This window comes from Callorhinchus milii, unplaced genomic scaffold, assembly GCF_018977255.1.
Source record: "Callorhinchus milii isolate IMCB2004 unplaced genomic scaffold, IMCB_Cmil_1.0 Scaffold10, whole genome shotgun sequence".
In the NCBI taxonomy this organism is placed as follows: Eukaryota; Metazoa; Chordata; class Chondrichthyes; order Chimaeriformes; family Callorhinchidae; genus Callorhinchus; species Callorhinchus milii.
The window spans coordinates 11,600,451-11,626,088 of NW_024704751.1; the positions used below are offsets into that span (position 1 = coordinate 11,600,451).

General features: G+C 40.3%; 1 non-coding gene across 1 annotated transcript; it reads right to left on the reverse strand.

Moving 5' to 3' along the window:
• Positions 1-17,649: 17,649 nt before the first annotated feature.
• trnam-cau lies at positions 17,650-17,721 on the reverse strand. The gene has a single exon. It is a non-coding gene; the product is annotated as a tRNA-Met (tRNA).
• Between the last annotated feature and the right edge of the window lie 7,917 nt (positions 17,722-25,638).

Sequence of the window (25,638 nt, forward strand, 5' to 3'; positions counted from 1 at the left end):
ATCCTGAGTCGGACGTGAGAGTGCTACCAACTGATCGTAGGTGAAAAGCACTGCACAAGTAGTTGGAGGTTAGCTTGTTTACCGTACAAAAATGAATCCAGGACTAGTTCAGTTGTAAGATGGAGTAGATTGAGTAAATGAGATAGAAAAAATGGACCAGACTGTAAATGGACCAGACCTTACACAATATTATCTTGAACCAAACTACAGAAGGAAATGGACAATGCTTGATGAAATTAAATTCTCTGAAATCTTTTTGTTACCAAAAAAAAGTCAATCAACAACCCAGAAGTAGCTTTTTTTGATAAGCTTAAGAAAAGTATATAAAAATATTACATAAACCTTTAACTACTTCCATGTGCTGTTTATGAAAAACAAATGTAGGACTACATGCCATTGAGAGATAAACCTATAAATGGTAAAACTTGGGGCTAAAAACAATAAATTGCATAAAAATGTCCAAAACCCTTGTCTTTCATGTACTGCCAAATCTTGAAAGATAGTTTATTTTTGAGTATTTTCCCTCTGTCTAAATTACTTTCCAGCGTTACTATATTTGGAATATATGCAGTTTTCCAGTTTAGTTAGGTTAAGGGGGAGATTGGCACAGAAAACAATTCTGGTAGAAACTAAGTCAAACTTGGTTAACAACAACAAAATTACCTTTGTATAGCGCCTTTCACGTCGGGAGGATGTCTCAAGGCATTGTTAGCAGCCGCTTGTGATTCAGTAATGGGAGTAGATAAAAAACAGTTTTTTTTCAAGCTCATGCTTACAATGTTCTGTAAACAGGATTTGATGGTCACTCAAACTCCTTCAAACTCCGCCACTGTCACCCTAACTCAAGGCACAGGTGGAAATTCTCCCCGTAATGCACTGCCAAAGGATGGGGCAGATACACATCCATAAATGAATGAAGCAAAAGTAAACTACTTACTAATAAATATGATGGGCTGAAGTGATAATGAATGTCCCATTTATAGCGCAAGAAATTATGTTGAATTGCTTCCAGTAAAGCAATTAGATAAACGACATTGTATTACCATCTCCAAAATCTTAGGAGCATGTAGTTGTCAGGAGCTGTGTAGGTGCACAATTAAGTGTTGTTAGCTTTGCTAAGACTGATAGTGTTTAGTAAAATTAAAAATGGTCCCATTAAGGCTATTAGATAGCCCTAAAGCAGTATTATTTTAAATGGAGATAAAGCAATTCAACGGGTGGTCTCGAACTCAAATCATTTGCATTAACCGCCAAAAAAGGATTAGATCGTCGTGATCTAATCTTTCTGGTTTCCTATTCATTCAGACACTGATAGACCTAATGGATTAGTTTGTTTTTTAATTTTTCAATTGAACGATTTGTTTGAGATGTAAAAGATTTGTTTCCATTTTTCTTTTAAAAATTTTGGCAAAGTGAAGACATTTAATATTAAAACGGTTCCCAGAACCTAATCAATAGGTTACATGTCGTATCACTGCAATTAAATCCATACCACAAAGTTTTCTTTGGAATGCATCCTAATATTTCAATGTGGATTCCTAACGTGTAAATATTCCCAAGGAGTGAATGCAATTTCATGGCAAAAAGCAATTTGTTTAAAAGGAACCAACTGTATCAATATCTCAATAGTTTGCTTTTCCAATTTTTTTTGTTACATACCAAAAATTTCCATTTATTTCTCCCAAGTACTCAAAGTCCTGTAGTTTCCAACTCTGTGTGTTTCATAATTCCAGACTCCCTCTAACATATTCCAGATGGATTTTTTCCCCCAAAAAAGGATGTTTTGCATATTTCTACTAGTCCTGGACCAAAAATATACAAACTTGGATTACAATACTAAAACCACAAGGTTTCCAATATCAAACTGAGCGAAAGAAACTGGAAGAATCAAAGTGATGATAGCACCAAAGCTATTGATCAAGTAATGTAGATTCTGGACTGTTTGTTTAATTCCGTTGGTGAAGTTAAGAAGAAATGTTAGTTTTTTTTTGCTGAGAAAGCATCTGTGGAGCAATCTCATGCCTCACACTAAATCAGATTGAATAGGCACAGTTAACACTTTATTCCTTGAAGGCTTATCCAGGTCCTTTTTGTGGGGTGCAAAACAATGTGGAGAAATTGACTATTATGTACAATAACTGATGTCAAAGGAAGATGGGATCAAGTCACTAAGGAAAGTAGATACAGTATTCTATTCTACCAATTGTCTTTGACCAGCTCAGAAGGAGTCTGTCTCAGTCCAACTGAGGAGGTAATGGAGTCAGGCTGTGCCACTGTTAAGTGCTCTGAGACGCTACCCTGTGTGGAGGGTGCTATATAAGTGCAAGTTGTTGTTGTAATTTCTTCGTTTTTTAGAACCAGGACATAAATTGGCTGGGAATCTGCCCTGTTTGTAGTGAACGGAGGAAGCTCTACCTATTTTGCTCTCAGTCTTTGTCCAGTTACCCAGCAGGACTGTTGATTTATCTGCAGTACAAACCATTCACCAAAGCAATCATGGTGGGTGATGATAAATGTCACATTAAATTTCTCTGGCCTCGATGTTTGTGGAATCTGTCTGGGCAACCCTCTGCTAATGTTAGCTCACAAACACAATGCCAAACATTGTCTTCAGATTGTGAATTTGGCAGACAAATGAGGCAATATTACAGAGAGTTAACTTCCCTGCCTTTGGGGATTCTACAGATGTTTATGTGAATTGCTGCTTATCTTTATTCCATCGTGGAACTGGGTGCAGAACTAATACGTTTAGGATAATGTGACATCTAACTTACCAACTGTTCAGTGACCGAGCCCTTTGTGTTTCAGTGAAGACAAATTCTTTGTGTATATCGTGCTGCCTTGTAAGTGATGCTCAAACAGCAACAACAACTTGTATTTATATAGCGCCATTCACGCAGGGTATCGTCCTGGAGTGCTTGACAGTAGCAGAGCCTGACAACGAGCCGGGGTGGGGGGGTGGGGAGGGGAGAAAGGGAGGGGGGAGGTGACCGTAAGCATGATCAGAAAGGAAGGTCTTTAGGCGGGATTTGAACATATTAAAATATTGAAACTCAACTTATTTCATTTAAGCTTAGGAACCTGACATCTTTGGGACAAAGTAGACTTTAATTCTCTAAAATCGATCAGTAAAAAGATCAATGTTGCAACCCACTGCCCTATCAACCCTTGTTATTGATAAACATTGATATCTTAGGTATCTGTGGCAAACCTCAATTTACTTTCAATGTAACGAAAAGTAGAGACAAGTTGGAGATTGTTTTCAAGTTGGATATCAAATACAAAGATAATTGTACATATAGACAGTTTTAGACCAGAATGCCAATAGGAAGAATGAGGTATTTATTTGACTGGCATATTAATGCATTCGACTGCATATTTATGTCAATTCGAACATTATGTTTAATAAAAAAGACAGCCAGTTAAATGACAATCATGAAGATTTCCTACCATCTGCAACAGACAAATGAAGTTCATAAACTACTGACATTTTTATTGTAATTTGACTTCTTGATACTTTAATGAATATTTTTCACATCAAATAAATTCGTAAGCCCTCTTCTTGTTGCATTTCAAAATGACTGACACGATCAGTCGTTCCAGTACATAGTATTAATATAAAAGAATCTATGAGCTACAATGGTTTTCATTGAAAGGAAATTATCTGCATTACATGGTTCTGTAAGGAGATTGCATTTATCTCTGTGGATCTTGCCTCTTGTGGTCAGGACTTTGAACACAGACCGTCTAATTTGATACTCCAACGCAGTGTGGATGATGTGCTATATTGTCAGAGGTGCCAACCTACGAATGGGTAAATCCTGTTAAACTCTTTGAGACGTACTCCCGACGTGAAAGGGGCTACATCAACTGAAAGGATAAAAAAAAATACACGGTTCCTGGTGCTGGGACAGGCAATCAGCGATAGACACACAGTTCTCTGCACCAACCATAGGGGGGAGCAGCCAAATCATGCACACGGTTTGCTAGTATATAGGGAGATTATAAGTGTGAGTGTTTAAGAGTCGTTGTTGGAGCAAACACCACAGTAACAATAATAATAATAATAATCCTTGCATCTGATATAGCGCTTTTCACGTCTTCGAGACGTCTCAAAGCGCTTCACAGAATAGACTGTAAAGTGAATTGACTGTATATTACTCTATGATAGCAAACTTTCAACTGTGTGAGCATGCTATACCCAGCCACAGTTTTCTGCTTTCAGAACTGTAGGAAGCTGAAACCTGGATTAGCATTAATATTCACCAGAGTTTTACAACTCCAAAAGGCACAAGCCCCAAAGCCTTTTTTTTTAAAATGAAGTTTAAGTTGAGTCCGTATCTCGTACTGAATTCCTTCACTAATTTGTTTGTAACGAAACTGATCGAGTGAATTTTCACACCAATTCCATGGAATGAGTAATGTTGCAAATGCAAGGATTATTATTGTTATTTAGAATACATTGTGAGTTGTTATGAACAAATGCACGTTAGCTGAGCAATGTATCCCATAAATGTAGCAAAGAGTCAAAACTATAGATTTTTTTATAATAAAACTTTTTAATCAAATGTTAACTAAGATTAAATAACATTTCTTTAGTTTAAATGTGGCTCTGAATAGTGAATAAAATGCCTGGTTTTTTTCCGAGGCTCAAACCAAAAGCTGTAAAACTAAATTATACTGCAACCAATCCAGTTTATCTAGACATCAGTAAAGGCCTTTAAATCATAAATAGGCTCCTGCAACAGATTGGCTTTGATATCTCTTCCAAAAACAGCAATAAAACTGCGTAAATCTGGATACTATCCTTCTCATCACTTCTTGCAATAGTAAGCATCAGCGTTGGGATGCAGTAGAATTTGAAATATATGCTCGATTTAATTGTCATATGCATACTCAGGGTACCCTCTCCGAGATTGTAATATAATCCTCTCAAACAGTAATATCGTGATCTACAGTTACGTGCCGGCGAATTCACAACAGATTTCCAAAGAATGTTACACTTGGACCAGACCTTCAGCACAATGGCACAGAGTGGAAGTACAATTTTGGAATCCAAAACTGCTTTACAATTATCATTTCTTCTTTTGTGCGAAGTGTCTAGAACGACAAAAGGTGTCAGGTGAACGTCCTGAATTCTTTTTTGTCCAGTCAAGACCCTTGTTATCAGTCAGCAGCTTGCTTTGCTTGAGGTGTGGTCTATACAGTTATGATCGGGGGAGCGGGGGTCGGGCCTTCAGCCTCTCTTCCCCCATCCTTCGGAACTCCATCCCACAGTCCCTTCGCCCTCGCTCCCTCGCATTTATACAGCAACCATCAGGTAGCGTCCCAGAGCATCCGAGAGAGCTACATCAAGGCATGCTCTCTCTCTCTCTCTCTCTCTTGAGGTTAACGTTTAAGCTAATTATCAGGCTATTGCAAGCAGCTTGTGTTCCATTTGATCGGAGCCACACTCGATCAGATTTCAATAACGTCACTGAACAGAAAGTGGAAAGAATGTTCCTTCCTCTAGTTCTTTCATTTTTCTGCTCGATTCCTGCACATACCGTCCGGGGACGACTAGCGATTATAGGCTTCATGATTATATTCACCTTATTTATTGCTGTATAAATGTCCAGCGTTCTGAATCCAGCAAACAGTAACAGCTTCTTTTTACAGTTACTCAGCTCCAGTTTCACTCACAGTAGTTCTGCTAATCAGGAGCATATGGTTTGCGTGGCGCTATTTTTTTCAAAAGTTCTTTTCCCCCATTTCTTGTCATTAGTCTTTTTTGTTAATCCACCAACCATCTGTCCTTGGCAAACAGTGGAGCTGGATTCTGCTTGCTTGGATCCTGTGCTTAAGCCAGACTGAAACTATTTCCCACTGTTTGCAATTCACATCTGGTGAGCAGCTGAAAAAATTGCTGTAGTTCTTAGTGTCTAAAGCAGGATACAGGGCCCGCTAAAGCCTGGGACTCACCGAATGGATTGCACTCTCCACACTCCGCAAGAAACATTGATGGGAATTTGGGTCTGAGCTTGGGTCCCCCCCTTTTCATATCACAACTGAAGACCTTCCTCTTCGACCGTGCTTACGGTTACTTCTCCCCTCCCTCACCCCCCCTGGCTCGTTGTCAGACTCCCCCACTGTCAAGCGCTCCGAGACCCTGCCCTGCATGAAGGGCCCTACATACATGCAAGTTGTTGTTGTTAAGCATGGCCAAGGCAAATTAGCTTCTGATTTTTTTTCCTTTCCTTCCATGTGGTGAAAGTCTCTGGCCTCTACTTTCAACCCTCTCTGTAGGGGACCTAGTTCTCGTCAGTGGGACAAATCCTCATGTCTGGAATCACAGTTCCTTTTGAAATATTTAGTCATTTACTTCTGATGACAGTGCAAGGAAGTGGGAAATTAGGCAACTAAGCCACAGTACTTTAATTTTCAAAGAAAGAATTGCTTTTCATGTGGCTTGGCTCTGCTGTTTGCTTTGAGTGGAAGTGCTGTGCTGGAGTCCTATTAGACACTGCAAGCAGCGGTAATAATAATAATAATAATCCTTGCATTTGATATAGCACCTCATCACGTCTTTGAAGCGTCTCAAAGTGCTTCACAGAATATACTGTAAAGTGAATTGACTATGTTTTATGGGCGAAGATAATAGGGAGATGGAAGCAGAGTGTATGGAAACAGGTTCCACCCACAAACATACGGTATATCCTGCGATGATTAAGTTTGGAGGCTTATCTCATTTGCAACCTTTATTAAAACGAACTTCAATGACGAGGTGTAGACACTTGCCTTCAGGACCACACACTCCTTTCGTCAGGTTAGGATATCTTAATAAAGTCCTGAAAGAAACCAGTGTAATATGTTAGTCCTGGGTTAACATGGCTCAAACCTAGGTTACAGTTGAATGTGAGATGAGTGCAGTTGGGGTGCATTGTCATTTTATCTGTGGAGGAACAACTTTTTGTTACTCTCTCTTGCGATGTGGCTGTTGCTGGTTTACTGCCAGCAGTTGTTAAGCTCTCTGGGAGGCTACTCTGCGTGAGGGGCGCTATATAGATGCAAGTTGTTGTTGTTATTATTGCCCACCTGTAGATGCCCTGAGGAGGTGGTGGTGGTGGTGTGGCCTTCCCTTTAAACCATTATAATAGTCCTCTGAGTAAAGGGTCTCTCGTGATCTTCAACAACAACATCAAATGACATTTGTACACTGCCTTCCATGTCGGGGGGATGTCCCAAGGACGTTCACTGGGGAGTTCCAGGAATTCGACCCAGAGATGATGAGGGAATGGCGCTGTACATCTATATGAGGACGGTGTGTGGCTTTGAGGAGACCTGCAGCTGGTGGCATTCCCAGTTGGAGCAAGAAAAGACTATTTTTTCTATATATCTCACTCGGTCATCTAGAAACTAATTAAGGATTCGATTTGACTGTTTTCTCCAACATTTTCTTTTTGGAACACATTTTTTCCTCCTGGAAAAATGTTACGCTTGTAAACCTAGTGGAATCCGGAATCGATCCATTACCTTGCTAAATGATTCAACTAAGTTGGTATTTACAGCGCTAGAGGTGGTTTATGGCCTTGGCACAGGGGGCAAGAAAAGAATTATTATTGCTTGGTTCGTTGGCATGGATCAAATGAAGTTTCTTGTATTCGCAGAAGGCAGGGAATAAAGGGAACAGTCTGTAGTTCTATATGTTCGGCTTTATCCTATTGTAATTGGAAACCTGCTGAAGTTACTCTGATCAATGTTTAAAATTGGCCTTGGCTGTTTGGCAATGTATCTCAAGCTTTGTTTGCAAAGTAATGAGCCCTGCCCTGGAGAACATTTTATACATATTTTACAGTCTGTACAGGGCTGGAAAAGCAATGTCATCTGTTGAAATGAAATAACCTTGTCTGACATGCTGAGTAATTATATTTTGTGTTCTGCTGCATTTAAGAGTAATTAACAATCGGAGAGTTTGTGTTATTTTAACTACAACAATCAGTGATAAGGCTTGCCTTAGAGAAAGAGGAGAATGCTGCAGCCATGAGTCCTGTAGCTCAGTGGTTAGACCACTCGCCTTGCAAGCGAGAGGACCCGGGTTTGATTCCCGTGCAGGGTGAAACGTTAGGCGAGCTTCCTTACTCCACATGCCTCTGTTTATCTAGCAGTAAGTAGGAACCTGGTTGCTTGTCGACTGGCGGATCACTTTCCCGGAGCTAATAATCCCTTCAAAAGAAAAATAATAATAATTTGGTCACTCAATCCAAACTGTTTGTGGGACACTGCTGTGCACAATTGGCTGCTGCGTTTTGGCCACATAATACACAGTCATTACACTTTACAGTTTATTCTGTGAAGCTCTTTGTGACGTACATCTCAATGATCTGATAAGCCGCTATATCGGATTATGATTAAATTCGTTGACTCAGCTTTTGGGTCAGGTAGTGTCAAAGTCTCGTAGTTCAGGGTAGCATAAGAGCATTTGGCGGGGTGGGGGGGATGAAGTAAGCTGGTTATTGTCTGAGTGAAGGGAGTGGCCGGGTCAGTAGGGCTTGAGGAGGTCCCAGAGCCAGGGTGGGGCGAAACCGTGGAAGGATTTCAATGTGTCCCATATGGAGAGCATTTGGAGCAAGTCAACTTTCTAGCGCTATCTTACACCGATTGTCAAAAATGGAAATGGTTCATATTCCTCATATGTGCTGCCCAGAGCCTCAGATTATAATGAACGTGAAAACAAGAGGCTAGAGGTCTGGGTTTAGCAATGCAACAAGGAATGTTAAATGGAAACAGAAGTAATTGAAGTCGTCGTATTTTAACAGACTCCTGTAATGTTTGCTGAGAAATGGTTTCACATGCATGGGATTAAAGTAGTAACCTTTTCAGAAAATCATACACTCAGACATCTGTGGAATGCTGCAGTGAGACACCGTTTCTAAATACAAATAGTCAGGGGAATGTTAATTATTTAGAAATCAAGTAGCAGCATGTAAGGGCAGCTTCCCAGTCAATGTAAACAGTACCCAGTGTCTATTAATTACATTTGCTTGCCAATTTCAAAAATAAAGAGCCCACACTTGACTTAAAAGACTGCCCTCAAAGTCCACTGATCAGCACCAACCTTTAGCTGTCCTGAGAAGCAAGGTCAAACCTCAGGCAAGTTTCCTTACTCCACACCTCTGTTTACCCGGCAGTCGGTAGGAACCTGGTTGTTGGTCGATTGGTGGATCAATTTTCTGGGGGTAATAATCCCTGCAAACAAATCAATAAATCAAATAAATAAATAAATAATATTAATAGTAATTTGGCCACTTAAACCATGACTATTTGTGGAGCCTCTGCTGTGCACCATTGGCTGCCGTGTTTCTCCCACAGAATACAGAGTCGATTCATTTTACAATATATTCTGTGAAGCGCTTTGAGACATCTCGAAGACATGATAGGGCCCTGTATCAAATGCAAGGATTATTATTATTATTTTTAGGTTAATAGTAATTTAATGCGGAAAACTGTTTGAAACTTGAATTTAGTTCAGGCAATTTTATTCTTGTTTGTTGTCAAAGGTCAATTTGTCTCATAAAACAAGTGACAAATTGGTCACCTATCTTCTCAACTGGTCTGAATTCAGATGTGCTGTCATGGTTATATCTGTTTTGAATCAAGGAGTGTAAATTGTGCAGATTAAGAATAATAATCCTCCCATTTGATATATCTCCTTACCACGTCGCTGAGACGTCTCTAAGCGCTTTACAGAATATACTGTAAAGCGAATTGTATTTTGGTCTCCTTAATGGTTCGGCTTAGAGAAATCAGAATGTGCATGAACACGTGTCAGTCCCCTCTCTCCCCCCCGCGTCCGCTCCTGTGAAAAGATTGCAGGCTCCAGTAACAGCAAACAGAAACTCTGCTCTGTGAGTTCTCCACAGCTGGAACTTGAGACCTCTCTGCTACACGACAACTGGTTTCTGTGTGTGTCTGACACCTGGCCGGCCAAGAAAAAAATTGCAGCACACTACAGGAAATATACACTTGTTTCAATAACCTGCTTGTGCGGTTTGGGTACTCCTTTCAAATACATAACGATAATAATTCTTGCATTTGATACAGCACCTTATCACGTCGTTGACGTGTCTCAAAACGCTTTATGAAATTTGCTTTAATTCACAGAATTCAATTTGCAACCACTTCAAGTTGCTCTTTCCCTCTCACTTTTATTTACGGACCTGCAGCCACGAGCACTTACCCTATTGTTCTGTTCTACAGTTTAAAACACTCTCTGCAGACGCAACCCAAGTTTTTAAGATGACAACATCTGTAATTTATCTGCCAGATGTTTCCCATAGTGTATGAGCATATTGCACGATTATCATTATATTTTATTGAAATCCTAGGGACTAACAAGCAGACGGAATATGTACCCCAAACCGAGTAATAGGTGTCAGGTTGGCTCTTCGCTCTGAGTCAGAAGGTTGTGGGTTCAAGCCCCACATCAGGACTGTGAGCTGACCTAGTCCAGTCTAGACTGACATTCCAATGCAGGGATAGGCAGAGATGCTAAAATCGAGGTCCCATCTGTTGCGTATTTGGCTGGATGGGTTGTTAAACATCCTACGGCACTATTCGAAAGGAGAAGGGAGTTTCTTGCGGTGTCCTGGTGAACAATCCCCTGAACGAAATTGGTCATTCACATCACGGCTGTTTGTGGGACGCTGCTGCGTGCAATTTGGCTTCGGTGTGTGTTAGCCTGCAAAATACACAGTCACTACATTTCATCGTAAATGCTGTGAAGCGCATTGAGAGGACCTCCTGATGTAAAAGGCCTGTGTCAAATGCAAGGATTATTATTGTTAGTATTATTATTAATAGTCTGTAGACTTGGTTGCTCTGAATAGGCCTGAGTATGGCAGCACCCTTTATGTATACCCGGCTGTGCTCCATTTACTGTCAGTCTATTTTCCTTTAGTCTGAGTCTAAGGTCTAAGATCACAATCATACATTGCTTTTAAACCTTGCAGCATGTTGTGTGTGTGGTCTGAGAGCACATATGGTCGTGTTAGATGTGGATTTTGTTCGAAGTGGATTCCTAGCTGCTATCAACAAAATATGACCACAGGATGTTTAATAAGTCTGCGGCCAGCCAGGCATTAACTGCTGGTGTATATTTTCTTCTGTTCTGGATTTCTCCGCCTGTAGCCGTCTGTCGTCAGTATGATCACGATCCCTACAGAGAAACTGTATTTTAACTTTGACATTATTTTTAACGAAATTTATATGAATTACTCACCATTCTATGTTACAGTATTAATATTGTAACTCCAGCCATGGGCATCCCATATGGGGAGGGAGAATAGGAAACCTAGATTTCTGTGTGAAATGTTAAATATTAAACATCTGGGTTTGGGTGTGCTGCGTGCTGAGCCAACAAGACAGGTTTAAACAAGTTGGTGCTGAATAAACCAATAATAATTAGGTTTGTGTGTAGGTTCAAACTTAAATAGTGACTGAAAACGAACTGAATGGACAGAGTAACTTGCCAGATAAGGGTGAATTTTTACATATATAAATGACCACCCCTAATATGTACTGTAATAGGAATCTCAGTGGTCTTAAAGATTTCCCACTTTCCTGTCAATTCCCGGGAAGTTGCATTTTATTAATCATATTAATCACATTGTAGATTCACAGAGTTTTCCATCATGTTTCACATCGACTTACAAGAACTCACACCCAAATTAGACAGCTGGGTAAATAATGGTAAAATATTAATCCTTGTATTTGACGTAGCGCCTTTTGTGTTGGGAGGACGTCTCAAAGCATTTCATAGGATGCTGTGAGGTGCAGTGGCTGTGTGTTGTGCAGGTGAACATAATAAGTTAATATATAGAAATGTAACGTATAGAAAGTATAAATAATGTGGACTGGCTTGTGCCCACATGACCTGTGAGGGATATTGAGTCTAATGCCGGTATATTTTCTCCATTAAGGAGGATATTACAGATACTCAGAATATAGTATACTAATAATCGTTCAATTTGATATGGTGCCTTTCACTTAGAGAGGATGTCTCAAAGCACTTGACAGTATTTACTATTTAGTGACTGGGTATTTTGTAAATAGAAATTATACAATTTACAAATTATAGATAGCGGTAAGTTGGAAACCGGTTGTTAGTTGATTGGCAAATCTCTTTATGGGGATAAAAAAATCCCTTAAATTTTTTTTAAAAAGAAATAATAATTTGGTTACTCAATCCACCACTGTTTGTGGGACGCTGCTGTGCGCAATTGAATGCTGCAAATCACCCACAAAGTATACAGTCAATTCACTTTACAGCATATTGTGTGAAATGTTTTGAAACGTCTTGAAGACGTGATAAGGTGCTATGTCAAATGCAAGGTTTATTATTATTACACTACATCACAGTTAACATGTTGCCTTAATTTAAACCTGTGATCTAATAAATGAAGAGGGCAAGGTTATGGTAACAGACTTCTGTTATGTACCAGCCGATCATTTAGAAACACTGCTATTTAGTTGTCAGATATATTCTGATCTTTGTGCTGTGGAGGATGGCTCCTTATTCAAGTCTACATTATACTCACACAGAACACCACTTCAAAGCTGCGTTTGTCCTGCTTCATTGCATCTCATCTGACTACCAACAACCAGAGTCTAGTATTTTCTGAACAAAAATCTCTTTTGTATAAAACCTGTTGGTGTAAAACATGTCCAGAGTGACAGTCGGTAAACAGATACCAGCCTGATAATAGGGAGGCTCATATCACACCGAGAGAAACATTACTGAGAAATCTCTTGTGGATTTAAACTGTATAAACAGCCAGCGTGTGTTTGGGGAAGATCATTTGATGTAATTCTAGATCCTCTAACAAACGAACTAACTTGAGGCAAAGCCCTGAGTACAAAGAGAGACTGCGCTCTCAGCCATTAGAATCCAAACGCAATACAATCTCACGGGCTGCTTAATAGAAGTGGAGACTGCAACTGGCAAAAGGTTAAATATTGATTCCATATTTCCCAAAGTTCATCTCAGGACCTGAAAATATCTTAACCACCTTAACAATCAGCTGGTCACATATTTCAGGACTCGACCCCATTTGTTTTTTTTTGCCAAAACCTGAGAGAACAGGTTTAAAAAATAGTGAATTGATTGAAAATAGGCAACCAGTGATGAGCCTTTATAAAATTGTAATAATTTGGTCACTTCAATCCATGACGGTTTGTGGGACACTGATGGGCGCAATTGGCTGCCGGGTTTCGCCCACAAAATATGCAATCCAGACTTTATGACATATTTTGTGAAGCGCTTTGAGACATCCCAACCACGTGATAAGGCACTGTATCAAATGCAAGAATTATTGTTATTATTACTATTATTATTATTATTATCCTTCCATCCTTCACGTGGACACTATCTATGAAATTGGGTTTCATAAAAATAAAAAGCAGCTGCAAATACGGTGGTTGAGACAGAGTGGCTGTGGGTTATGTGATACCCACCTAACGCTTTCCCATTAACATTCAGTCCCATTCATCCAAGATACCAAGGTACTGGAATTAAAAGGCAATGGCGGGAAAAACCTTTCAATAGGGTCTTTCACAGCTGCGCAAACAATGCTTATTTTTTAAGAAGGGAAAAAAGCCCATTCTCACTAATTGTTCACATCATATGTGAAATACTTGGCCCGTAGCTTCTCAAACATAAAGAGAGCAGTTTGTTGGGCCAATCCGTGCAAAAGACTCGTCCATAAATCACGCACTTTAACATCGTGTGTTTTTTTGCCCCACTTCAGATGAGAAAGTGCAAGAGTTGCGATTGATTATTGCAACAACAGATGAAACTCTGGACATGTTCTGTTTGCATTCCCAAGGAGGGAAAAGCGTAAAAAATGTCTCAGTGAAACAGACTGTTGACTTTGGTTGTGGATAAAAGCTGGAAGGCACCTCGACTTTGCTATAGTCAGTGATCTGTACGTTTGTAGAATTGGAGGGAGACAATGTAGAATATATCCTAAAATTCCAACCAACTCTAAGAGTTCAATGCCTTAGGGAACCCAATACCTGCATTTACACATTGGTTTTGTGACTTTAGTACATTAACTTTAGTTTTACAATCCAATCCTATATTTCCGATATAGATTAATACATTTTAGTCACCGTAAGTGTACAATAATCCTTCTATTTGATATAACGCCTTATCATATTGTTGAGACGTCTCAAAGCGCTTCACAGGATTTACTGTAAAGTGTAGTGACTGTGAGTTTTGTGGGTGAAAAGCGGCAGCCGATTGCATGTATTTTGAACATGTCTAAGTATTGAATATGTTCTTTATTACATTGTAACGCAAGGACCAGGATTGCAAATATTCACCACAACAATGGATGTTTAGCTAATCCTTTTTTTATATCACCAATGAACAGTTATTTAATGAATACAAAGCTATCTGCATTTTCTATTGAAAATTATGACATTCTGGATGTGAGCCTACGAGAATCATTTAGATTTACTGAAAACCTTGGATATCATTTTCTCTCTAATAAAGTCCGATGACAGATCTGCTAACCTCCATCTCCTATATGCTGGAGCTCTCTCCAGATACTAGTTAGTGTAGTAACACTATTGTTTATTCAAAGAAACTTTGCAGCCAATATTAATTCTTTAAAAGGTTCATGTTCAACAACGCCAGTGGATTTTATTATTTTATTTAAAAATCCAGAATATTTGTTGGCCCATATTGTAGATGATTTCAGTTAAAAGTACAAATAAACACAAAATATTTAGCCATGAAATGCTGAACTATTTCCTCATTTTATATTTTAAAAAATGCATTATATCCCATTTCCGTTCATTGGCACACACAAACTGTTGCTTACTTTCTAAAAACTGAAAGCGAGTATGGAATACATTTAAAAATGGGCTAGTTAGGATGACTACATTTAAGTCACTGGTCGAATTGATTTAAAGCTTTGCCCTCATTCAGGAATTAACATAACCTAAATGGCCCATTTATTCCAAGTCTGTTTTAGAGGGAAGTACTTGCCAATGTAAGGTACATGATGTGTTTTTGTGCCTCACATAGCTATTGCTAGACAGCCTCTTTTCTTTCAAGGGTTTTCCGCAGTCCTACACAGAACCCATAAGAACGACATCTCAGTGCAGTGAAGTGGACATTCCCTATTGACCGAAATAAGGGGATTGCATCCATTAGAGATCCCCCATTGATTGCTGCTGATTCTTTCCTGACGACCAAAATGAGGAGACTTACGTTTTTGAGTCCTTGAGGATTCCTGCTACAGTGGCACAGTGAAACCCAGCCATAGTTCCTTTCGAAAGAAAAGCCCAATTCTTAATTGGTCTGCACATGATCAGCTACCTGAGAGTAATGCTAATAGCGAGGGCGAACACTCCATCAACATTTCCTTGCAAGTGCAGTGAGTTTGCTTCAATTCACCTTGCTTGAAATGGCTTTCTTTTGGGTTACACGCAAGAGAACTGCGAGCAATTGGCTGCCGCGTTTCGCCCACAGAATACACAGTCAATTCACTTTACGGTATATCCTGTGAAGCGCTTTGAGAGGTCTCAGAGATGTGATGAGGCACCATATCAAAAGCAGAGATTATTATTGTATTATTATTACAATTATTGTTTGGAATGCTTGCCTGACTCCTCTCAAGGTCCTTCCTGACGGCATCTCAACCTTTTGTTTTGACAAGTGCTTTTTTTGGGGGGGGGCGTCGTAATGAATGAATGAAGAAGTGTCAAAAGCATTTCCAAATAGAAATTTGCATGTTTTAGAGCCCTGGGAATCGCTGGTGACCCAGATGGTTGGAACAAAGGGCATTCTCAGTGCGAGCGAACAGATAATGGATTTCAATCGATTAAAAAAAAAGCACACACACAAAGAAATGTGGTGTAATTCACAAGTTGAATATCACAATGTGAGAACATTTAATCTCTTTCACAAATCCTGACCACGGAATATCTATATAGACAATGTTTACTAGTGTGTAGGCCTATGAAAGAGTTCTTATTTAGTTCCACTAAAGTCATTGAGTGTCTACGACGGTATTGAATGACTAGATCATCCAAAGAAAACATCTCCATTGATATCTATTATTCAGTAACAGGCCTGCAACAATCACAGGATATTGTACCTAACTTTGAATGGAATCTCACCCATCTTCAACTTAAATTTATATATCCTTTTGATTCCATCCCAACCCAATCCAAAAAACTCAACGTTTCACACAAAAAAGACACCACAAAAAGTGACTGGACTTTACAGTGTACACTTTACTTGATCCTGTGAAGCGCTTTGAGAACATCCTCCTGATGTGAAGGTGCTCTAAGAAATGTGACAATTATTATTTTGATATATCTGTTACCTCCTGCTCTACTTGCTAATGGTACCAACGTTTCACGAATGACACCATAAAATGACGATATTGCATTTGATTAGCGCCTTTCACGTCAGGAGGACATAAATGAACAAAGTTAATACAAAGTTTTCCACCCACATTTTTTTTCGAATGCTTTGTTGCCCCAGGTGATGGTGGGCCCATAGAGTCTAAAACTCACTGCTACCCCACACAATGAACTTGGGATATCACAAATTTCAAATGAACTCATAGCAACAAATTTAATTCTCATGGGTTAAGAGGTTCAAAGTCATTTTTCACCCCATCCCATCACTCGACATATTCCCCCTGTTGACCACGATCTGTGAAGTCGTTTTGAACAGCTGGGAAAATACATTACAGTATTAAATACATGACATTAGAGCATTTTAATGCACAATGTGGCCATATGTTTTCTGGACCCAGATAATACGGAATAATAGAACAACACATCAAAAGAAAAACAACATTACTCAAGGATATTTGCTGTTTCTTATTTTTTTAATGGGAAAAATGAATCTCAGTGACGGACAAGCAGTTTATTTCCAGTGTAGGAAGGAATGGCAAGCACAACATTACGCAAGTAAATCTGTTGATGTACAGGGCTGGAAGCCTTGAATCACTGCCCACAACATCTCGGGTAGAATGAGATGTATATTGCGAAGGGTTTAATAGAAGTGTCCGAGACTTGTGGTTGGTTTGTGTTGGCTGCGTAACACACCCTACAACTCGACCAGAACCTAATACAGTAACTAACCATTGCTGTTGTTTTAATATCCCCAGCAGTGATTTCACAGCAGTAATAATAAAAATGATACTCCACACTTGTGAAAATATCAAAATAGAAGGTCTCCTACATGCTCTAACATGGCCACATTATGGTCCGTCTGACAACCACTTGCACTTATGTAACACCTTTCACGTACGATTATGTCCCAAAGACTGAACTGCCTCCAAGCCATATAATAATAATAATCCTTGCATTTGCTATTGCACCCTATCACGTCTTATCTTCGAGATGTCTCAAAGCAATTCACAGAACATACTATGAAGTGAATTGACTGTATATTTTGTGGCCCGAAACGCGGCAGCCAATTGCGCACAGCAACGTCCCACAAACAGTCGTAGATTGAGTGACCAAATTATTACTTAAAAAACATTTTTTTGAAGGTATTTGGAAAAGCCATCTACCAATCAACTAATAACCGGGTTCCTGCTGGGTAAATAGAGGTGTGTGGAGTAAGGAAACTTACCTAAGGTTTCGCTCTGCCCGGGAATCGAACCCAGGTCCTCTTGCTTATGAGGCGAGCGCTCTAACCACTGAGCTACAGCTACTGATTGAAGCACCAGAAATGATCGATCTTAATTGCTGAGCATTTCAGCCTAGTTATTCCCATTTGTAAGAAAAAAACTTTCTTCCTTTTTATCATAGTGGATTGTGTACTGTGACGGGTGGAATTGAATACTGTTGCAGGTGGAAGCTATCGAGGGCTAAGCAGGTTCTCATAACCAGGTGCTTCTGGAACCGATTAAATTCAACCTAATTGTGGCAATGGTTTGAACTGAAAGTTGGTCGATGAACAGAATCTTGGTTCCAGCTGAACAGACAGGACCAGGTAGGAAGGAGCCTTTTGACAACCTGGGGGTCAGAGTGATGAGACTCATTAGGATTGATTCAGCTTATTCCTTATTCCAGCGCATTTGATAGAAGTCCTTTTAAAGTCCTCGCAAAACAGTAGAAAGTTATTCGAGGGTAGTGGCAAAGGTATAGAACGCTACCGTTACGCCGTTTGAAGTGAAGGTGGTTGGTCAATGAAGATATTGTCGAAACAGGCACGTGAAGCTGGGGAACGTTTCAGAAATTCTTCTGCCATGTTCCACCTAACGTGGATAGTTTAATAATTGCTAACAATAATCCTCGCATTTGATGCAGCGCCTCATCACGTCTTCGAGACGTCTGAAAGCGCTTCACAGGATATACTGTAAAGTGAGCGGACTGTGTATTTGGTGGTTGACAATATAATGGGCGCGATTTTAAAAAGGGCAACGTTCCTCTCGACGCTGCTACCTCTCAGCTCAAGGCGAGGATTCGGATTTTACTGAAGCTCCATCTCCAGTAAAATGTCTGTTGCTAAGAGACACCGTTTGTAGAATGTGCAGAAATGGGACGTTGCTCACTGAGCAGAAAACGATAGCCGGGGCAGTGAGTAGGTTAACAATAGTCATATTGATTCTCTCCCTCTGAGCTCACATTCCGTTCCACTCTACACTCCCTGCGATGAGCTCTATTAGAATTAGCTTCATTCTTTCGCATTTATGTACCAGGGGTCTTAAGCTTCTCTTTCTGTCCATTTACTCTTTTAAGCCAACGCTTTCGCTGTTATAGCCTTTTGAAGACCGAGGTGGGGGTTCCGTTTGTCAGAAGCAAAATCTTTTTAATGCTATTAACGCACATGGACATGATCTGCAGAACAGGCTCGAGGAGCTGAATGGCCTCCTCCTGTTCCTATGATCCTAACCACAGCTTTTACCTCATCCCGAAAAATGATGAGATTTTCCAGCCTTTGAGGTAATGGTATAATTTAATGCTCCAAATTCCAGTCGCCCGATTTGATTTGATTTTCTTTGAAAACCTTGGAATAAAATATTTGTGCTAATTCCTCTCCCCCCTCTCAGGCAAGCTTCGGTTTAGTGAACATTGCCAGAAAACATGGACAGATTGTGAAATTGCCTTCCTACCCTACCCATAGGATGTATAAGCAGGAGACGAGAATGAATTACTTGCAACACACTTTCTGAAATAACTGTTTCCTGAAGCAATGAATGGGAGCCTCAGATATTCAACAAATCCATGGGATGAAGACATGAATAAAGAATTAAGTAATGCAGTTGACAATTTGGTTAAGAGTTTCCTTTTACTAGAGTAAATATTGATTCAGTCTAACATACTGAATAGACCTTATGTATTTTCCCATACATTCCTTTGCAATTAAAAAATCAGCTATTTTAAAAAACAATTCTTGAGGCATATTGTTCTGTTCTGGATGAATTTCCTTTGAAGTATTGGGGTTCCATACAACGTTAGCAATTGCACTAATAAATAAAATGTGAATTATCATACTGTAATCTTAGCCTGTCTCTATTACTTAAAATTTCTTAGTTAAAATCTCTGTTTACCCAGCAATAAGCAGGAACCCGGATGTTAGTCGATTGGCCGATCGCTTTTCTGGGGGTAAATAATCCTTTCATATAAAAAATATTTTTTTAAATAATAATAATCAGGTCACTCAATCCATGACTGGGACGCTGCTGTGCGCAATTGGCTGCCGCGTTTCGCCCACAAAATATACAGTCAATTCACTTCACAGTATATTCTATGAAGTGCTTTGTGACGTCTTGAAGACGTGATAAGGCGCTATATCAAAATGCAAGGATTATTTGATTATTAGTAACTGCAACTATTGTACCGTTAGATTTATCTTTTGACCAACGCATGAATCTCTACTCTTTTGCCCATTTTTCTGTCGAGGAATGATTTTAAAAAGTATGACAACACAATGAAACCTTTATAAGGAAATTTTGTATGTAGTGACAAGCCGTTACTACAGCTGCAGTTTCACAAGATGGGTTGCCGGTGAGAAGCATTAGTGACTGGCGTGTTGTTGAAATGCAGAGAACGACAAGTTGAGTCCCAGTAAACAAATGGATTGGGCATCCCATTATTTTACTGAAATATGCAGTCTGTTTCAGGTCAGTTCCCCCCAGTGCGAACTTGCTTGCATACATCATCAAAAGATTGGATCTTCAGTTTGCTTCCTCAAGTTAACTTATTTAATGTAACTTAATGTTTTTTTGTTAAACGAAAGTGTAATCAGAAGGGTTCAGAGACAGGTTAAGCATTTTTTGATTAGAGGCATATTCATGTGTGAGCCATATTGTGTGGTATTGTATTTCACCCACAAAATATACATTCAGTTCACTTTACAGCATATTCTGTGAAGCACTTTGAGATGTTGAAACAACGTGATAAGATGCTATAAGGTTTATTACCTCGGAAAACAATCCACCAATTGATTAACAACTGGATACTTACTGATAAGTAAACAGAGACGTGCGGAGTAAGGAACCTTGGCTAAGGTTTTGCCCTGCCTGGGAATCGAACCTGGGTCCTCTCACTTGCGAGGCGAGTGCTCTAACCACTAAGCTACGAGACTCCTGGTTGGAATAGTGTCATGGGATCTCTAATATCTGCCTGAACAGGCAGACGGGACTTTAGCTTAATGTATCTGAAGGACAGCCAGCCTGGAGTTGTGCTGGAGTGTCACCTTAGAATATGAGCTTTGCTGCAGTACCGATGCCGTGCTTCAACCCACAACCTTCTGACTCGGAGGCGAGAGGGCTACCAACTGTGCCGAAGCCAGTATGGCCGATGACATCAACAATAGTCAAAGCTAACCAAAACAACCAACAGCGCAATGATAATCACTCCTTAGGGGTTTCGGGATAGCATCCGGTACATCTGTCAGCGTTAAGGATCATCCAAGGTTCCCTACAGCAGACTTGCGAGGTGGCTGGAGAAAGGCTCAGCTGGAGAGAATCCTATATTGTCTCCGACATGTGCAAGGCGGCATTGCAGAAATGCAGCTGTCTTTCCTGCTGCACTGTCAACAGCCAAGAGCAATTGAATTAGTCCTGACTCGAATCAGTTTAGTTGGTTGATCCCTCTCTTATTTATTTGTTTGTCTGTCTGTCTGTCTGTCTGTCTGTCTCTCTCTCTCTCTCTCCTGGACTTGGCAGTGCGATGTCCTAATCGAAACAATCTATTCTAAGCAAACTCACGAGGTTCTGTACATTTAGTGATGAGCAGGAAGTAGGTCCTCCAGTGAGTTAACATCAAATACATCAGAGTTTTGCCCACAAAATATACAGTCAATTCATTTTACAGGACATTCTGTGAAGCACTTTGAGGCATCTCAACAACATGCTGTATCAAATGCAAGGATTATTATTATTATTATCATCATCAGATGTCCTTTCATGCACAAGCTTTCTCAAGCTGCATCTGGTTCACGTCCACCTCTGCACCACGTGACGTAGGTTTTGTTTAGGTGGAAAAAATCCTGAGAGGAATGTTCATGAACCTGAACATTTTGCGGGTATTCCTGAGGCTGTAAATCCAAATGCTGTGCTGCTTATTGGATGCGTTCTTGGAGCCGTCTACAGCAAAGCGATGTCCCCCAGACAGCATTCTGCTAACCATCAAGTCTACCAAATGGATTATTCTCCAGAATTTGGCTGGATTCATTCTAATAATCCTTGCATTTGATATAGTGCCTTTCACATCGGGAGGATGACTCAATAGCCTTCACAGGATTCACAGTAAAGTACGGTCGTTGTGTGTTTTTGTAGACCAACTAAGCAGCAAATTTGCACAGAACAATGTCCCACATTGTCCCATAAATATATAAAATACAATGTTATGAACAGGTTTTGTGCCATCTTGTTCTCTTTCCCAAGTAAGATTCCCCAATGTATATCTCATAGTAAGAATACTCTGATGCTGTCCCACAAAACACACAGTCACTACACTTTGCAATATATTCTGTGATGCGCTTTGAGACGTCTCAACGACGTGAAAAGGCACAAAGTCAAATGCCAGGATTCTTATTATTGTATCTATGAAATGCTTTTAGATGTTCTCCTGACGTGAGAGGCAAATATAAGGATTCTTATTAAGTTCAACCGTATTCCTTCGCAGTGTCTTGGAGTGGAAGTGAAGGTTAGCTGACGTTCACTGAGAGACCAACGAACCTATCTGATTGTGATTTGTAACTAGCAGTAACTTAATTGCTCACTTAGTGTTAAACAGCCATTTACTATGTGCAATAATGTGGCTGTCATCACTATATCCATTAGTGTCAATGAATATTGCAGTACTGCAGTAATTAAAGGTTACCGTTGAGCTCTGAATGGCACTCCAGCTGTTTATACTGTATTGTAGCATTTTGGAACCTGTTCGTTATCTCAAAGCGCTTCGCAGGATATATTGTGAAGTATAGTGACTGCATATTTTGTGGGTGAATACTGTAAAGTGTAGTGACTGTGTGTTGTGTGGGCCAATTTGCGCACAGCAATGCCCCACAAACCCCACACCGACCTCTGCGTTTGCTCATTTTCTCTTGCAAAATATTTAAACCTCAAGTAGTGGATATCTCTGAGGGATTTCCATGCTTCTAGCCTTAGCTGATCAACTCAAAATAGAATTAAATGTATGAGGAAAAGCATGTGGACAATTAAACTGACTCCAAAGAGTCTGGGAAAAGTGGTTTCACCAACAGCGCCTTTATGAATATAAAGAAACACAGACTACTGTAGGGTTAACAACACAAGCTTTGTATTACCTTTCCTAAAGTTGTTGCAGTAATAAACACCTTTAATATCCATCTCCCCCACCCCAGCCCATCAATGCATTGGCACCAAGTCAAAGTCATATAGATTAGGAAGGTGCCTTGTCTGGACTGAGTTAGTTGATCTCAGCCAAGGTTGTTGTAGAGGTGTACAATAAGCCTCAGTGTCCCTGGAATACAGGGGGATAAACCTGTCTAAAGCAGGGCTCCTGTTGCTGGTTACTATTCAGTATCCTCTGCTGAAATGGTGTGTGTGAGTGTGCGTGTTTGTTGAAATGAGAAGTGATTAAACAATTTGCGGTTGTTGCCAATTGCCTATTTATTGCAGCACAGTGACCTGGGATAAATGATCATTTCAGATTTTTTTTTATTTGCCCAACCGGGTGGGTGTCTGACACACGCGGAAACCCATCACCGTTGCTTAAGAGTCTCCAAACCCAAACTGACAATTCCATGCCTCCCAACTACACATGGAAATCTCCGAGATAGATTGTTGGAATAAAATGCTCTCTCTCTCTCTCTCTCTCTCCCTGGAGGGATGTCTCCTGCTAACCTAATTCTGGAATGATAAATCGAGTCACATCATCGGCAGGAGAGTTTGATATTGGCGTTGAGTCCTGAGTCTGTGCAGTTGTTTCAGATTTTCTTTGAGGGGAAGAGAGTTCAAGTTAGCTTTGCGTTGCCTCTCTCGCTCGCGTGTTGGTTTGGATTCCTGCAACAATGCACAGCTGCAGCGAGTTAATGGTGGCCCTGATACATTTGGTATTTTTATTCCTGAAAATAGTGAACGCAGCCCTAAAGGAATTCCATTCAAAACAAAACCCGGTTGAGTATCTTTGAAGCGCCATTCCACAGCCACCTCGCCTCGTTCCCTCCCTTGCCTTGTTCGAGACCCGTCTCAAGACCCTCCTCTTCGACCGTGCCTTCGGTCACCCTCCTACTGCCACCGGTCGCTGCCCTCCACCCCGCCTGATCTCATAATCACCTTACGAGCGGGTCTCATGATCAGCCTCTGCATTCTATTCCACACATTGTTTTGAACGCAAATTAATCCGTGTTCCTATTCTGTCGGTGTTTGGATAATCTCTTTTCATTCTGTGATGGAATTTTGCAAATCGGTCGTAGCGAGAGATTGAGCTCTTCCCAGAGTATGATCGGCTTTTTATGCTAAACTATAATATCAAATAATATTCAATAACATATTGTTGGGAATATTAAAACATATTTATACTAATACACTTAATTTAAATAACAATTTGGTCACTCAGTCCACGACTGTTTGTGGGGACGCTGCTGTGCGCAATTGTCTGCCGCGTTTCGCCCGCGAAATATACAGTCATTCCACTTTACAGTGTATCCTGTGAAGCGCTTTGAGACGTCTCCAAGACGTGATAAGGCACCGTATCAAATGCCAGAATTATTATTATCAATTTCCCAAATGAACTTTAAGAAAGTTATGAATTGTGTAATGGTTTGGGACACTCAGGCTGAAAGGACAGCATGCTGCCCCCAAATTAATACTGTTTCAACCAGAACGTAGGTAACAACAACAGCAAGATTACATTTGTATAGCGCCTTTCACGTCGAGAGGACGTCCCAAGGCGCTGAAGTAAGAATGGTTTTAACGTGTCTTGCGCAGAATAGAGCCTTGAGCCAAGACAAGGTGTTGGTTATGGGGTGGTCCCACACAGAGTGAATCCCCCCACTCCCCGCACCCCTCCCCCCCTTCCCCCCCCAGCACCTAATACAGATTTAGAAAAGCGCAATGCTAATGGCATTTTTCACTAAGCTGAAGAAAGCCAACTCTGCCTGTGTGTCGTGGGCAAATGTTACAGTACTCGCTTACTTACCTCGTACGGATTTGCTGAACTTGATTGCGGAGCTTTTCATTCTCAAAAAAACAATACTTAACAGTTAGCGGTTAGCTGCTAACCCTTGAGAGGACTTTGCTGTGAAAACATTTTACGGCTGACTCTTTTTTTTCTGAGAAACAGTTCATTTTATTCATTGTTGTTGTTATTGTTGTTGTTGTCAAATGACATTATCAGCGATCGCCATCATCTCACCTCGATCACCTATTTTCGTCCCCCGCCTGCCGTCTTCAGCTCAGCTCCCAGCACCCTGGCTCAGGTGCCCAGACGGCTGTGTAACGTGTTCTGAGACATCCTCCTGACATGAAAGATGTTGTATATAAATTGTGCCTTGCCTGAAATACACTTTAAAATGGTCTAAACTGCATCTTCCGATTTGTGACAACCCTAAACAAGATGCAGGTAAACTCCTCCAAGGGTCAGTCTATGATAATAATATTCCTCGCATTTGATATAGCGCCTTATCACGTCGTCGAGACGTTTCAAAGCGCTTAATGATGTGATGAATATTGGATGTCAAACATAGCCTCAAATAACCCTAAACTGTTCCTCAAACTAATAAATTGGTCACTTCAATCCGCGACTGATTGTGGGGACGCTGCTGTGTGCAATTGGCTGCTGCATTTTGCCCCCACAATATACAGTCGATTCACTTTACGGTATGTTCTGTGAAGCGTTTTGAGACGTCTTGAAGACGTGATAAGGTGCTATGTCAAATGCAAGGATTATTAATATTATTATAAACCCCACAAATTCCATTGTTTTACATTCAGAGAAAACGCCCGCAGTCAATTAAGAGTAATAGCACTTTGAGTTGATTTATACTTTTGAGAATATGCCAGTGGAATTAAAAGCATGTAAGAAACTGCGCGATTGAAAGCTTTTCTCATAACCTGCGCTGACTTCTGAACCAGCGGACACGTTTTGGCAAATGGCTCGTATCATTTCGCAGGAATGAACCGGGCTGGGATT